This window comes from Diadema antillarum, unplaced genomic scaffold (assembly GCF_040938485.1).
Source record: "Diadema antillarum isolate AM-2024a unplaced genomic scaffold, OU_Dant_1.0 seq00000604_RagTag, whole genome shotgun sequence".
In the NCBI taxonomy this organism is placed as follows: Eukaryota; Metazoa; Echinodermata; class Echinoidea; order Diadematoida; family Diadematidae; genus Diadema; species Diadema antillarum.
Window position 1 is genome coordinate 2,704,386 of NW_027271532.1, and position 17,593 is coordinate 2,721,978.

The following is a 17,593-nucleotide window of genomic DNA, read 5'->3' on the forward strand; positions in this document are numbered from 1 at the left end:
GGACAACTGATCGCACGCCCACAAAATTGCTATATACCCGACGAAACTCATGTGTGGTTGGGGTATATAATAATGATATTCAATCTGCTTCTCAACAACAAAGAAGTAGAGTGCCTATGGAATCAATTTTAGGATTAATTTAAGCAATTTGAATGATACGCCTAATACTGCTCACGAAACATGTTGATGATACCACGAGAAGTTACATAATTAAACTGACAATAACAGGTTTTACAAAGCTTTAAACGAACACAAACTTTTAAACTGGTTATCAATCAGTAAAGCAATATGAGTTATAACAAGGCACACGTTTTTAAAAGGAAAAATATGTTTGCCCTGTAAAATATCTAACAAACTTTCAATAGAAGTTTCCTAACCACAATTTTGAAAATGTAGCATATATACAGTTTGCATGTGTTTGCACTAAATATATATCAACATGGCATGAACACATGAGTTATACTGTGTGAAAGAAATCGCTAAATGTATTTGTATTTTATGTAAAGTTATCTTCATTCGTAGGAGTATACATAATCATATTCTAATACTCCCTGATATAATTTGTGTATAATGTTTTGGCAAATTCCACTTAAGAACAGAGCAATTTCATCTGAAATTCAAATGAGAACAGTTTGTGTTATAACTCATTCGTGTTTTCTTTCTCACGCAAAATCCTCTTAACTTCATAAAATATTGTGTTGATGAATACTGATCTTGCCAGTTTTCATATTGCATTTATATTGTTTGTTCATTCATTCTGTAACACAGGCATGCTCTTGCAGATTTCTTTGTGCAACTTTACTTTACTGTTGAAACTTAAGTTTGAATAGAATTGACTAGAATTGAATAGCTGTATCCACGATTGCAATACTAGAAATATACTTTATATTTTTTTATTATAAAAAATAATGATTATAATATTCTGTCATCAATGATGAATTTGTTGTCTTTAAAGTTAATGAGACAGGGAAAAGAATATCTGCTGAAATACAGTCAAGTCACTCTAAGTCCCCTCAGTAGGTCTTTATACTGTACGTATATAAAGACAATTTTGAATATAACTGTTCTTGTATATATCACATGCAGTTTGCTGTTTTTGTGCTAAAATTGTGTCTGCCGGTACACTTTATACAATATTTATGGAAGTAATACCTGTCTCCATGCCTATGCTCTCTCGTATTTTGTTTGTCTTCTATTTTGTGGTGTTAATCCATTCTTTTGAGTAATAAGTGTTGAATTCGAACCAATGAAATCATTTGCCTAATGGGATGTAGCCTCACTAACTCTCTGGCCAGTGAAATAAAGGGCAATCAGTATACCAATATATTATTTTCTTGCAGTAGCTCACTTCCCATTGTAGCAAAATATGGAGGAGGTGGGGAAAACTGTCTCACCATGCAAAATTCCCAGCAATATTCCTGAATATCGTTTTTGTATGTGCATGATATCGCGTATAAACCATACTTCAATTACTACGAAACAATAATTACTATCCCATCTTCGATATTTCATCTGCAGTTATAATGTTAGCAAAAACAAAAAACCCAACCAACCAACCAACCAACCAAACAAACAAACAAACCGACAACACTGAAATGCGTATGAACAATAATGATGTTTTGGTAATCCTCCAAGAAGAGTCAGAGCATTGGCATAAATTCAACTAATTGTTAGAATAACTCTGTTCATAGGGATTTATCTACAAAAGTTTCAAGTTTCAAGTTTATTTCCACAAATTCAGTTAAAACATTCAGAGAGACAATCAATTAGAATATACATATACAAACCAAAATTATTTCAGGTAAGTACACACTCATATCTAAAAAGTGTGTGATGGAGATTGACATAACAGTTTAAATAATAGTGGTGGAAATCAGCAAGAGGCCACTGACCTTTCGAGGCTGATCCCATTAATAGGTTTGCAATGTTGGATAGCGAATCATATTGAAAATCAGATTTGCAATGAATAAAGGACAAGGAAAAGAACATCCAAAAGAAAGGAACCAAGACGTACCAAAGACAAGGGGAGTGGGAAAAATGGTCAAAATCATAATCAATTATTATTAAACAACATTTTGTGCATACAGTGTAGGGTCAGCGTTAGGGCAAACAAATTTATACATGTCATAAAGGTACTGAATACCAGTGGAAGGCCATGAAAACCCGTTTGTAGCAAAGTACTGAACTTGCACTGTAACTTATAACTATACGAAGCAAACGAGATTTTCTGCAAGAGTTTTCTGCAGACAGATTATAAGTGAAAATTTGCATCTGACTTAATATATGTGGTCATACATTAATTTTAATGTCGTCACACTCATTACACTTAACACAATGTCATCACACTCATTACACTTAACACAATGTCATCACACTCATTACACTTAACACAATGTCGTCACACACATTACACTTAACACAATGTCATCACACTCATCACACTTAACACAATGTCATCACACTCATCACACTTAACACAATGTCATCACACTCATCACACTTAACACAATGTCATCACACTCATCACACTTAACACAATGTCATCACATTCATTGCACTTAACACAATGTTATCACACTCATTACACTTAACACAATGTCATTACATTCAACTATCATCGAATGAACTCACGTCCTTGAGTTTTCCTATAAATTACATCAAAACATGGATATTTTGGTTAAGTATGCAAATGATAATGGAGTGACAAGTTGTACGGGCCGACTTTCTGAGAGAAACAACCAAAACATTCGCCCAACAGAAAGGAAGCCTGTTTTAAGATCTTAAAAAAAATGAACATTCTTATGTACACTGTATCATTAAGAGGTCTGCGAATACCAGTAACTATTCTTTACCGCTGTTATTAATCTGTGTATGATCAAATCACTGTTATTGTTGTGGCCATTGCAAAGCTGGTCACAAGTTTATAATACGTATAATACATAATAAAAGAAGCGCGAAAGTGACACCAACATCTTAAAGGGCCCCTAAAAATCCAAATGCATGTTGATTTGTGTTGATTTATGATACCCTCAATATCACTTTTGCGGTGAAACGAATATCTAGAAATATTCCATATATTTTTAATGATTTTTTTTCTTCTATTTTTCTTCAGATTACTTGGGAACGTCCACCAAAAATCCTACCAAACCAATATTCCTCATCTGTCAATCATTGCTAAAGTACTGAAGTGTTTAACAAAAGACATTGGAATGCACCTTCCCCTCGACTCAGCATAACTTGCATGTTCCCTCGCCATGTCTTTTGTTAGTCACATTAATATCACAGAAACATGCAAGTTAACAATATATGAATGCTTAGTAAATAATCCGAAGAAAAATAGAAGAAAAAAACGTTAGAAATATATGGAATGTATCTAGATATTCGTTTCACCGTAAAAGTGATGTTGAGGGTATCATAAATCAACACAAATCAACATGCATTTGGATTTCAGGGGCCCTTTAATTCTTTTCTACAGACAATAGCTAAATCCACATCCGAATATTCTTAACAAATCACAACTAATTGCCATTCTTAAGAGAGAGAGCAAAAAGGCAATATCTTTGTTATATCAGATTATGTATATATTATTATGTATATATATATAGAGAGAGAGTGAAAACTTTGAGCAAAGTTTTCACTATTTATCATTTATTTTCTGGTCAGTTTTCCCTTTCTTTGTTTCAATATATACATATAAATAGACAACTATGTAAACTTATTTCATTATCTTTCTTCCAATTGCTCTGCGACTGATTAAGATGATGAGTTTGGTATAGGAGCTCACCTATTTCTCCTGAAGACTGATGTCGTATCCACCCGTGCAAATGGTGTACACCGAGCTCGTGACCGTCCCGTTTTCCTGGTTCCTTGCTCCACCTGTTGCGATGTTGGGAGTCAAACGCTGTGTTTGGCGCTCTGCTCTCCGCCCTGACATCCGCTTCGGGCTGTTCGCTGACGAAAAATGTGGAAAAAAAAATCGGATATTCCAATGGAAACGTGACTCTGTCGTCATTTACAAGGTGAAAAGACAGTTTACAGTGATCATGCAAAAGTGATGAATGAATCATTTATTGCCTATCATTGAATTACCCGCCAGAGCTTGTTCCCTTTGCTATCAATCTACGTAATGGTCCTATCCGCTTCGAAGTGACTGATCGTTTAATTCCGATGAGTATAGGGAGGGCGAGCGAAGCCAATACTTTTATTCTCAATGGTGCGTTTATTGTTTTGTTATTTGTCGTTCGTGGTTTTTTTTTCGGTGGGGAGGGGGGGGGGGATACCTCCATGTATGCTTTAGTAGTCTCGAATCATAGAGCTGTTCGTTATTTAGTTGAGGGAAGTGAGATTGATGCAACGAATAACAAAGGAAAACTTTCGGTTACATTTCTTTTTTCTTGTCGATATCGAATTGATCTGAAAAGTCGGAAAATGTCGAATTGAAATTTCCCGACTCTTGAACTATACACTGCTGTAATACTTTCGGTGATGATCCTTTATGGAAAAGTGTGAGAATCCTTTCTTTCTTTCATTTTTTTTTTTTTTTTGGTGCTGCGCCATGTGCTCTCAAAAAACTTTACTCTTTGAATAAAGTGCACAGTTCTTCGACTTGCTACTGACGTATGTTAAAGGTGGTAAGACAAGGTTCTTACTGTAGAATGTGCTAGCATTAAATTGATAGCCTTTTCATCCCATCGTTTCTTTGAATATACTCAGCCCCGAAGCCTTTCAGTAAGCCTACTTGTTTTGAGAACATTCCTCGTAATCATTATCATCCAATCATACAAAGAATCGCACGAAAAACAGACAGACAGACAGACAGACAGACACACACACACATACGCCCACGCGCTCGTGCATACCGATAATTATGGGGGTAACGATATAGATAGAGAGAGAGAGAGGGGGGGGGGGACGAGAGATGGAGAGGATGAGAGAGTGTGTGTTGGTGATGGGTAACCCGAAATAAAATTGATATTCATGCATTTCTAATCCCCACTATCTACGGAAATTATGTGTATCAACTATTCCCCCGTTGCCATGACAGCAAACAATATTGCTCGATACGGTGTTGCTCCATTTTTTTTTAACGTGGTATTTTTTTTCATAGCAGATATAAATCCCAGTATATCTCGTCATGACAGGAATAAATTACCCTTCCCTGCAATTAGTACCTTATGATTGTGCGATTGATTGATAGAGCATTAATAGGCATTGTGTCCTGAGCAAATTTCATCCCATAAAGTAGGCTACACCTTTGTGTTTGAGCGCATGACGGTGTTTGACAGTTGGGGGAGGTGTTGCATGTCGATCTAGAGAACTATAATCGCGCGTCCTATTAATAGACAAAAGAATTAGGATGGAGAAATCATCAATAATTTACGAAATATAACGGATGTAGCAGCGCACACTGCCTGATGTAATGAGCTAGGAACTACAGGTTTTTCCCGTCCATTTTCGCACTTTTAAAGATCAATTTCAAAGATTTTTTTTTTAAATTCAAATTCGTCCCGAGTAGCACAAAGAATGCAAATCCTAACTTCAATTCAGTCAATTGCCATTGTATTTCATGTTTCGTCAACAATTTTCAGAGACATTGCGTTCAAAACCGTCAATTGTCATTGAAATTCGTCCCTACCGCCGGTCGACTGGAGAATGGGGGGTCAAATTCGTCTTTATTCGCGCAATTTCATAAATTTTTCAAACAAATTAGTCAGTTGGTATTGCGAGGGTGAACCAATTCTACGCCGGCATTTTATCATTTTTTTCAGTATTCGGCAGTCAGAGAAAAGTGAAGTTAGTCTTGAATCATATTTTGACAATATTATTTGAAATGGAAATTGAGCTCTTTTATTTTGTCTGATTTTATGTTACTGCATCTTATATATGAAACAAACTTTATTCAACATGGAAAACGACACAAACTAAAAAAAAAAAACCCACACAAACACCAAAAACCCAGAAACATAATGTCTGTATTTTTTAACATCACACTGGTTTACACTAGAGGGCCCTTATTATGTAAGCGTGTCTTTCACCGTAATGTATCTGGAAATAAAATTGTCGATAACTGTTTTGATACTCGTTTATAAAGTATTGTATGGTCAAGCACCTGGTTATCTATCAGAATTGATATCAATGAAATCACGCTCATATTCTCATAATTTACGAAGTACACAGGATAAGTTGCTTCTAAAGCAATCTCACTTAAAAACGAAAGTAACTTTAGGGGACTGTGCCTTCAGCTGTGCTGCTCCAAAACTTTGGAATAAATTACCTGAGAAACTGAGGAAGGCATCATCACTTGTTGTCTTCAAATCTTTATTGAAGACTTATCTTTTTTCAGAAGCCTTTGATTAATTTGTTATCTATTTTCGTGTGTCTAATCAGTGACAGGAGCTCTGTTACATCACAGCGCAGTAGAGTATATTTACATAGTAGCTGCGCTATACAAATTTGTCTAATTATTATTATTATTATTATTCGTTTGTGCGACAAACCTAGTATATGTCTCAGTGCATGGCATTGTGTACTCTGATTAGGGTGTGTTTGTATGTGTGTGTTTGAGTGGGTGCACGCGAGTGTATGTGTGTCTGTGTTTTTGTGGTTTTAGGTACACGTGTATGTTACTCCTATAAAATGTGGAAAAGTGAATAGTTGCAGGAAAATGAAATAATCAAGTAATCACAACAGAAAAGATATGAGACGGATTTGAAGGAAAGTTTGACGAAAATGATCGCTGAAAGACGAAAGTGCTTTTGCTGTTATGTGTGCAGCGAGTGTGACGGACGAATTTGAATTGTAAACGAAGAAAATGTGTGACAAATGACTCGATTGAATAGACTTTATTCTCCAAATGATTGACAAAAGACAAATTTGAAACTATAGGATTAGCATATTCCAGATTTCTCAGGACGAAATTGAACTACAAATCTCTTAATTTGAATGAAAAAAAAGTTTGAAAATGAGCGGGAAAACCTATATTTGACTTACCTATGAAAACTTCTCCTTTCGACATCATTCCAACGACATACTGGTCAGAGCTGATATGAGATGTGAGATGAGGCTTACCTAAGTCATGAAGAGAACTGGAAGAGATTGTTACTTTTTCTTAAAATATTTGACTTACCTATAATGAAACCTTCTCTATAGCATCATTCCAACAACATACTGGTCAAAGTTGATATAAGATGTGAGGATAAAAGGAGACCAAAATAGCCATCCATTGCTTTGTTTTACCCAATAATACAATTTTGACTACTATTAAAGAATACATTTGCGAAGCCCGCTCTGATTGAAGAGGCCTGACCTAAAAGGGGACATCGCGGAATTGTACTTCATTGTATAGTTAAAGTTCGGCGGTCCCATTTCATAAAACAAGTTAGGATGGTAACTCTTGCTGGAATGGCAACTTCTAATGGCAACAGCCAATCAGGAAGCTTGATTCTTGTCTTTTCTACGACAATACCCATTCCAGCAAGAGTTGGTATCATATCAACTTTTTATGAAACAGGAGATGAGGTCATACCTTAAAACAGTGCCACCGCTTAATCGGGAGTGGTCATAGGGAGACGATTTTTTTTTTCTATAACATGTAAAGAGTCTCTGCAATACAAATTTGCAACCCAAATGCATGTTGACTTTGCATTAATTCATGATTCGTTGACCGTCGTTTATGTGGCCAAAAGAATATCTGAATAATACATTATGTGCCACTTATATCATAATAATTTTGCTAACTATTCATTTTCCCCTTTTTTTCCAGATTACTTAGATACGCTCACAAAAACCCATCCAGTGGCTGCTGTAATTGTTGGTTAACACAGGTCTATTAGCATAATCAAAGTAAACAACGCCGTGTGCATCGCCTGTTTTAGGACTGTGGTGTATAATAGTGCAAATAAATGATGCAACGCTACTTGCGTTCATTTATCACGTCATCGTGGGGCATGTCGCACAGTGTATTTTATCAACGCACAGAATGTACATGGTGCAGTATATGGGGAATACTGGCGTATAGATAAAAGCATCAAGTCTCTATTGTGCAAGCGTGTATCCACACATAACACCCACAGGATAGGGCCTGTAATGTACGATAATGATTATGATAACTATTCAATATTCATAATCATCAATACGACAATAATAGAAAAAGATTATAAAGAAAGTAGCAGTAGTTGTAGTAAAGTATAGGTTTTTCCGTCCATTTTCGCATTTTTTAAAATTAATTTCAACATGTTTAAAGATTTTTTAAAATTCAAATTCGTCTCGAGGAGTAGCCTACACAGAATGCCACCCCTAACTTCATTTTAGTCAGCCGTCATTGTAATTCATTTTTCGTCAACCAATTTCAAAGACATTTCTTTCAAAATCGTCAATTGTCGTTGAAATTTATCCCCGCAATCCATCGACAACAGAATGTTAATATAAGGATCAAATTCGTCTTTGCAACTGATTGACAAATTGCCCTACATTGACGTAAATAAGCAGTGAATTGATCAGTGTTTCAGTAGTAGCCATGATAAAAAGTCATGGGCGTACATACTCGAGTATGCACGCCATGATTTTTTTTTTTTAATCACGGCTACTACTAAAACACTGATAAGTGCATATTTACGTCAATGTAGGGCAATTTGTCAATTAGTTGCAATGAAAACATTTCGACGGAAAAATTTCATGAATTTGACATTCGTCTTTGTTCGCACAATTGCATAAAATTTTTAAACAAATTAGTCAGATGGTCTTGGTCTTTCATTGTGAGGGTGAACCAATTCTAAGCCGGCACGATAGGAGATTGAAGGATAAATGGCAGTCATGGAACATTAAAAACAGTAAAGACAATATCTAATCATGTCGTGACAACATCTGGACTTAAAGGGATCGTACAGTTTTGGTTGAGACCTAATTTCAGGTTTCTAACATTTTTGGTGAGATAATGAAAAACCTCTTATGAAATATGAAAGAGCATGTAATTCTATGAGGAATTCAACATTTATTTGATGAAAATTGGTTTTGAAATGGCCGAGATATCCAAAAAAGAGCGATTCTAATAAAGTGTGGGACCCACACTTTATCATGATTGCTTTGTTTTACTTTGTTTTTGGATGTTTCATTCATTCCAAACCCGATTTTCATCAAATAAACTTTGAATTCCTCTTAAAATGGTATGGTCTGTACTATATCATAAGTGTTTTCTTGGTATCTCGCAAAAAGTTAAAAGCCCAATTATCATCTCTACCAATACTGTACTATCCCTTTAACTCTTTTATATCCTGATTCATGTTATTGCATCTTATGTATGAAACAAACTTTAAATAACATGGAAAACAACAATAATACATAATGTCTTTTGACTTATTGAACATCATTACAACGGGCTTAAACTCTACATATGCAAAATTGCCTTTAATCATAGTAATTTTTATGTGCCTGGAAATCGTGGATCACTGTTTCCATTTGTGCGACAGTACACTATGTCTGTCTCCGCACTGTAAAAACATCGGTGTTAGATTTAGCACCATGGGTGTTAAATCTAACACCGATCAAGCTTCAATAGAGGACCACACCGACAGGTGTAGAAAATGTATTGTCATGGTGTTAAAAAGTGTTCACCTGGCACTTCGTGGTGTTAATTTGACACTGTGGCTGGTGATATTTTTGATACTGCGCTATGGAAAGTTAATTCAATAATGACACGGCATGGTGTTGATTTGATATTGGTGGTGTTAATTTCAATGGTATAACACCCGTCCAGCTTCAATAGAAGACCACACCAACTGGTGTTACTGTGGTGTAAATGTGTTTTCACATTTTTTTTCAAAAATCAAGTACTTTATCGGAAAATTCTTTATCGTCTTGTTGAAGTACAAAATTAACAAGAAGTGCAGTAACTAAGAAACTATTAAAAAAACAATTCTATATTTTGAAATGACACCCGGAGGTGTTAATCTAACACCATGAATGAGCACCGGAAATTTAACACCAGCTCGGTGTTTCATATTTAACACCGGACTTTTTGCAGTGCGGGTATATATACTCTGATCAAGGAGGTAGGCGAGCTTGCCTTGATGTACCTCCTTGCTCTGATCAGGGTGTGTTTGTGTGTGTGCATGTGTGTGTGTGTGTGTGTGTATGTGTGTGTGTGTGTGTGTGCGTGCGTGTGTGTATGTGTATGTGTGTCTGCGTATTTTCGTGGGAGGGGGTGGAGTACACGTGTGTGTATGTTACTATACTCTACTACTACTACTACTACTAGGCCTACTACTACTACTGCTACTACTACTACTACTACTGCTACTACTACTACTACTACTACTGCTACTACTACTACTACTCCTACTACTACTACTATAACTACTGTTACTATTACTACTACTACTACTACTAGAAACTATAGGTTTTCCCGTTCATTTTCAAACTTTTTTCATTCAATTCAATAGACTTGTAGTTCAATTTCGTCCGGAGAAATCTGGAATATGCCAATCCTAGTTTCAAATTCGTCTTTTGGAACAAAGTCTATTCAATTCTATTCTCTATTCTATTCATTTCTATTTATATTCTAGACTCTATTCGCTGCACACAATATAACAGCAAAAGCAATTTCGTCTTTTAGCAATCATTTTCGTCAAATTTTCCTTCAAATTCTATATTCGGTTGTGATTTCTTGGTTATTTCATTTTCCTGCAACCGTTCACTTTTCCACATTTAGGAGTAACATACACACACGTGTGCCTCACCTTCATGCAAGCACAGACACACAGACACAGACACAGACACACACAGACACACACAGACACACACGCACACACACATACAAACACTCCCTGATCAGAGTACACGCGGAAACAAATATATTTTATGTACTGTCACAAAAACAAAAAAATGTGATCCACGATTTCCAGGCACATACCCCACACATCATGATTAAAGACAATTGTACATGTGCAAAGTTTAAGCCCGTTTTAGTGTACATAAAAAAAGAATAAAAGGCATTACTTTTTTTTCCGTTTTCCATGTTGAATAAAGTCTGTTTCGTACTTAAGATGCAATATAGCTACTGATCCGAATACCGTGGGAGAAAGTGAGATAATGCCGGCTTATATTGGTTCGCCCTCAGGAGAAAAGACCAATATCATCTGACTAAATTGTTTGAAAATTACTTATGACATTGTACGAACAAAGACGAATTTGATCCTTACATTCTCCAGTCGATGGGCGAATTGGGGGAATTTCAGTAACAATTGACGGTTTTGAATGCAATGTCTTTGAAAATGGTTGACCAAAAACGGATTAAAATGTCAACTGACTAAACTGAATTTTGGATTTGCATTCTGTGTGCTTCTCGGGACGAATTTGACTAAAAAAATCTTTGAAATTGATTTTGAAAAGTGCGAAAATGGACGAAAAAACCTATTGAATAGAAGCATAAGAAGAGAAAAAGTGGTATGGTAGTAGCAGTATTAGTAGAAGTAGAAGTACTATGGAGTAGCAGTGGCAGTAGTACACTGTAAAAACATCGGTGTTAGATTTAACACCACGGGTGTTAAATCTAACACCGATCAAACTTCAATAAAGGACCACACCCACAGGTGTTAAAAATGCACTGTGATGGTGTTGAAAAGTGTTCACCTGACACTTCATGGTGTTAATTTGACACTGTACCTGGTGTTATTTTGACACTGTACTGGTGTTAATTCAAAAATGACACCACATGGTGTTGATTTGATATTTGCTGGTGTTAATATCAATGGTTTAACACCCGTCCAGCTTCAATAAGGGACCACACCAGCTGGTGTTACTTTGGTGTAAATCTATTTTCACATTTTTTCAAAAATCTAGTATTTTATTGTAAAATTCTTGATCGTCTTGGTTAAATTAAAAATCAACAAGAAGTGCAGTTACTAAGAAACTCTTCAAAAAACAGTTTAAAATTTGGAAATGACACCCGTAGGTGTTAATTTAACACCATAAATGAGCACCGAAAGTTTAACACCAGCTCGGTGTTCATTATTTAACACCGGACTTTTTGCAGTGTAGTAGTAGCAGTACGAGCAGTAGTATCTAGTAATAGCTATGAATCGTATAGTAGTAGTAGTAGTAGTAGTAGTAGCAGTAGTAGTATGTTGTAGCAGTAATTATAGCAATGGTAACGGATCACTGCACAGACTAATTGAAAAAACAGCCCTTGCTGATGTTATTACCTTGAATATGTTAAAGAATGAATGATGATAATATATCAAGCGAGAGTAACAGGAAGTAATGCTTATGTAAGATTTTTTTTTTTTTCGTTATGATACATAGCGGTGCCTAATCCACGGCCGGCGCCACGTTTTTAAATGTAGGGCGGGGGCTAGTGTAGTTCTGAACCCTTTTTATCGTTTCTTTTTTAGCCGACTATACACGTCAGTGAGAGCGCGATCCCGAGAACTACGCAACCGAGGAAAAAGGAAAGGCTTTTTCCTCGGTTGCGCAGTTCTCGGGGACAGAAAAATTTCATGAATTTGAAATTCGTCTTTGTTCGCACAATTTCATGAATTTTTTGAACAAATTAGATGGTCTTGGTCTTTCATTGTGAGGGTGAACCAATTCTAAGCCGGCACGATAGGAGATTGAAAGATAAATGGCAGGCAGGGAACCTTAAAAACAGTAAAGATAATGTTTAATCATGTCGTGAAAACATCTGGACTTAAACTCTTTTATTTCTAGATTTCATGTAATTGCATCTTATGTATGAAACAAACTTTATATAACATGGAAAACAACAAAAACATAATGTCTTTTGACTTATTGAACATCATTACAACGGGCTCAAACTCTACACATGCAAAATTGCCTTTAATCATGATGATTTTTATGTGCCTGGAAATCGTGGATCACTGTTTCCACTTGTGCGACATTACAATATGTCTGTCTCCGGGTATACTCTGATCAGGGTGTGTTTGTATGTGTGCATGTGCATGTGTGTGTGTGTGTGTGCGTGTGTGTGTGCGTATTTTCGTGGGAGGGGGTGGAGTACACGTGTGTGTATGTTACTCCTACAGCTACCATACAGCAGCAACAACAACAACAGCTACTACTACTACTACTACTACTACTACTACTACTACTACTACTAGGCCTACTATAGGTTTTCCCATTCATTTTCAAACTTTTTCATTCAATTTCACAAATTTTTACTTCAATTTCGTCGCAGGACGTCTGGAATAGGCCAATCTTACTTTCAAATTCGTCTTTCGTCGTTCATTTTCAAACAAAGTCCATTCAATTTAGTCATTTGGCATACATTTTTGTCATTTACAGTTCAAATTCGTCAGTCTCACTCGCAGCACTCAAAACAGCAAGATGGATTTCGTCTTTTGTCAATCATTTTCGTCTCATATCTCTCTCCGGTGTGATTTTCCAGTCATTCATGTATTTTTTTCTGTAACCGTTCACATTTTACATTCAGGAGTTAACATACACACAAGTGCCCCCCTCCCCCCCCCCCCCCACACACACACAGAACCACGGATACAGACACACACACACAAGCAATCCGAGTACACACTGATACAAACAGACGTACCGTCTCACAAACGAAAACACTGACAAACGATTTCTAGGCAAACATGATTAAAGACAAAATTTAAGTGTAGAATTGTAGCCTGTTTAATGTCAAAGAATAACATAATTATGTTTGCTGCTTTCCAGGGTACAAAATTTAAAGTTTGTTTCATGCATTATGATGCAAAAACCTGAACATTACGAGTTAAAGTTCAAAATGTGACACTGACATACTGACCTGGGCTATGACTTTTGACTGTCGTTAATTATCCTATACAATCATTTTGGTTGGCAGTCATATTTTTCGTTTGTATTGTCTAAGCAATGGTTAGGGAATAAAGTGTAACTATACAATTTACGAGAGAAAGTAAATGTCGGCTTAAAATTGGTTCACCGTCAAAATAAAGAATCGGCAACATCTGACTAATTTGAATGAAAAATTCATGAAATTGTGCGAACAAAAACGAATTTGATCTTCACATTCTGCGATCCGTCAGCGGGAGGGATGAATTTGAATGACAACTGACAATTCTGAATGCTATGTCTTCGAAAATGTTTGACGAAAAACGAATTACAATGACAATTGACGAAATTGAAGTTAGGATTTGCGTTACACGTGCTTCTCGGGACGAAATTGAATAATAAATCTTTGAAATTGAATGACAAAAGTGCGAAAATGGATTGGAAAACCTATACTACTACTACTACTACTACTACTATAACTACTGTTACTACTACTACGCTGTACTGTACTACTACTAGAAACTATAGGTTTTCCCGTTCATTTTCAAACTTTTTTCATTCAATTCAGTAGATTTGTAGTTTAGAAATCTGGAATATGCCAATCCTAGTTTCAAATTCGTCTTTTGTCGACCATTTTGGAACAAGGTATATTCCATCTCATCATTTGGCACACATTTTCGTAATTTACAATAAATATTCACATTCGTCCGTCACAGTCGCTGCACACATAACAGCAAAAGCAATTTCGTCAAATTTTCCTTCAAATTCATCTTATATATTTTCGGTTGTGATTTCTTGGTTATTTCATTTTCCTGCAACCGTTCACTTTTCCACATTTAGGAGTAACATACACACACGTGTGCCTCACCTCCATGCAAGCACAGACACACAGACACACACACACACAGACACACACACACACACACGCACACACACGCACACACAAAAATACACATACAAACACTCCCTGATCAGAGTACACGCGGAAACAAATATATTTTATGTACTGTCACAAAAACAAAAAAATATGATCCATGATTTCTAGGCACATACACACACATCATGATTAAAAACAATTGTACATCTGCAAAGTTTAAGCCCGTTTTAGTGTACATAAAAAAAGAATAAAAGGCATTACTTTTTTCCGTTTTCCATGTTGAATAAAGTCTGTTTCATACTTAAGATGCAATATGGCTACTGATCCGAATACCGTGGGAGAAAGTGAGATAATGCCGGCTTGTATTGGTTCGCCCTCAGGAGAAAAGACCAATATCATCTGACTAAATTGTTTGAAAATTATTTATGACATTGTACGAACAAAGACGAATTTGATCCTTACATTCTCCAGTCGATGGGCGAATTGGGGGAATTTCAGTAACAATTGACGGTTTTGAATGCAATGTCTTTGAAAATGGTTGACCAAAAACGAATTAAAGTGTCTTACTGACTAAACTGAATTTTGGATTTGCATTCTGTGTGCTTCTCGGGACGAATTTGAATAAAAAAAAATCTTTGAAATTGATTTTAAAAAGTGCGAAAATGGACGGAAAAACCTATTGAATAGAAGCATGAGAAGAGAAAAAGTGGTATGGTGGTAGCAGTAGTAGTAGAAGTAGAAGTAGTATGGAGTAGCAGTAGTAGTAGTAGCGGTACTAGCAGTAGTATCTAGAAATAGTTATGAATCGTATGGTAATAGTACTAGTAGTACTAGTATGTTGTAGCAGTAATGATAGCAATGGTAACGGATCACTGCACAGACTAATTGAAAAAACAGCCCTTGCTGATGTTATTACCTTGCATATGTTAAAAAATGACTGATGATAATCAAGCGAGAGTAACAGGAAGTAATGCTTATGTAAGATTTTTTTTTTTTTTTTTTTTTTTTTTTTTTTTTTTTTTTTTTTTTTTTTCCCGTTATGATACTTAGCGGCGCCTAATCCACGGCCGGCGCCACGTTTTGAAATGTAGGGCGGGGGTCGTATCTCTTTTCGCCGACTATACGCGTTAGGCCGAGTGAGGGCGCGAACCCGAGAAATGGCTTTTTCTTCGGTTGCGTTTTGTTTTGTTTTGTTTTTGTTTTGTTTTGTTTTTTTTTTGCCGCCACTCAGAAGATAATGTGCTAAACTGGAGCTGTCCAACAGATAGGAAGACAATTGGTTCATGTGTTCTGCGTCAAGCACGTGAAGCTCTGCTTATGATGACGGTCCCCTGTATTGATTTCTCCTTTTTTTGATACTTAGACTTAGACTTAGTAGCTCCCGCGTCGTCGGCGGTCGTCGTCGACGGTCATCTTCTTCCAGCTTTGTCTATCGGCGGCTAGGGCCTTGATATGTTCCCACTCTTTTAGGTCTTTAACATCTCTGCAGACAGTCTGTTGCCAGTTCATTCGTAGTCTGCCTCTTCTCCTTCTCCTTTGTTCATATATAACAACAGTATGACTCAATAATCTAAGTTGCTTTGATTCATATGTTATTACAGACTGTTGTTATGAAATTGACATTCCTTATATTGATTTGTATGGTATACTCTCCTTTTTTGCATACTCTGTATCACTTTGTTTTCATTTGTTATTGTATTTGGAGAAAGAAAATGCAGAAATAAACCGAACCAAACCAAACCAAAACAATATGCCATCGCATCAAGACTATACAGTCCAGGGGCGGCGCAGCCGTGGGGGCCGTGGGGGCTCGGGTCCCCACACTTTTTGTGGACCATACAAAGGTAAGGTGTCATCACTTTGGGCCCCCACACTTTTTTCAACCCGGAAGTACGTAAGAGGTACTACAATGCGAGGGGAGAGAATGAGCTGAGGACCTTTTTTTTTTTTTGCTTGTCAGCTGAAGAAACCCGGAAGTGGACGGGTAGAGATGAGCTGAGGACCTTTTTTTTTTTTTGTTAGCTGAAGAAACCCGGAAGTGGACGGGGAGAGATGAGCTGAGGACCTTTTTTTTTCTTCTTTGCTTGTTAGCTGAAGAAACCTGGAAGTGGACGGGGAGAGATGAGCTGAGGACCTTCTTCTTTTTTCTTTTTTTTTTTTTGCTTGCTTGTCAACTGAAGAAACCCGGAAGTGGACGGGAATGGGGAGAGATGAGCTGAGGACCTTTTTTTTTTTTTTTTTTTTAAAGTGGGCCCCCACACTTTTGAAAACAGTGCGCCGGCCCTGCAGTCATTCTCCAAAAGAAGAGTATGTCCCTAAGATGGTAATTATACTTTTCGCTGTCCCTTACTCTTGTAAAACATTAGCCCTATACATACAGGTACAGACACGGGGATGTGCGAATAAAAATTGCGGGAAAATATGTGGAATGCTCACTGCATTTGCTTATGTGTATCTATTTGTGTAATGTTACATTATCGTTTGTCTTTATGCTTCTGAAATTTGTATTCAATTTGTATTTGATTGAATGCGGAAATGTTATAAATCAACATCAGATCAAATAAATGCAAAGCAGTTAAAATGTGACCTTTTTTACGTGCAAGTTGATCATATAAAAAGAGCAGAGTCAAAAGTAAGATATGCTAACATTATAAATTGAGAATGGGGATAAGTTTGAAGAAAAAAAAGCTGGAAAATTAAGATTTTATTCGCTAAGTATGTGGCATGTTGCGACCCGATGACATAAAAATTAATCACTATTAGCATACTAGTATTCATTTTCTGTTCAAAAACAGTTTCGTGAAAATTAGAAAAGCCTCACAATTTTATGATTTCCCCGATTTTCATCCGATTTTGATCAAGTTTTCACTGCTGTACTAATACTTGTAAAATTGGAATTTCTCCACGAGGGAATTCCCCTTCAACATTTTTCGG